The sequence below is a fragment of the Falco cherrug genome, chromosome 2 (assembly GCF_023634085.1).
Source record: "Falco cherrug isolate bFalChe1 chromosome 2, bFalChe1.pri, whole genome shotgun sequence".
NCBI lineage: Eukaryota > Metazoa > Chordata > Aves > Falconiformes > Falconidae > Falco > Falco cherrug.
Window position 1 is genome coordinate 12343845 of NC_073698.1, and position 208 is coordinate 12344052.

Here is a 208-nt window from a genome sequence, read left to right on the forward strand (position 1 = left end):
AGTTATTTAAACAAAATCAATTTTATGAACTACAGTAGCATAAGTGACTGAAGGTTCCAGGAACAGTCGCAGGTCACCATCTAAAAGCCTGTAGTGCAATACATGTGGTCTGATGCTAAAACCTGTCAAACTTTTTGGGCAGTAGTTATAATAGTGTTCTTTTAATTTTTATTCTCAGAAAATTGCCAGAGTAACATGGAAGCTCTGG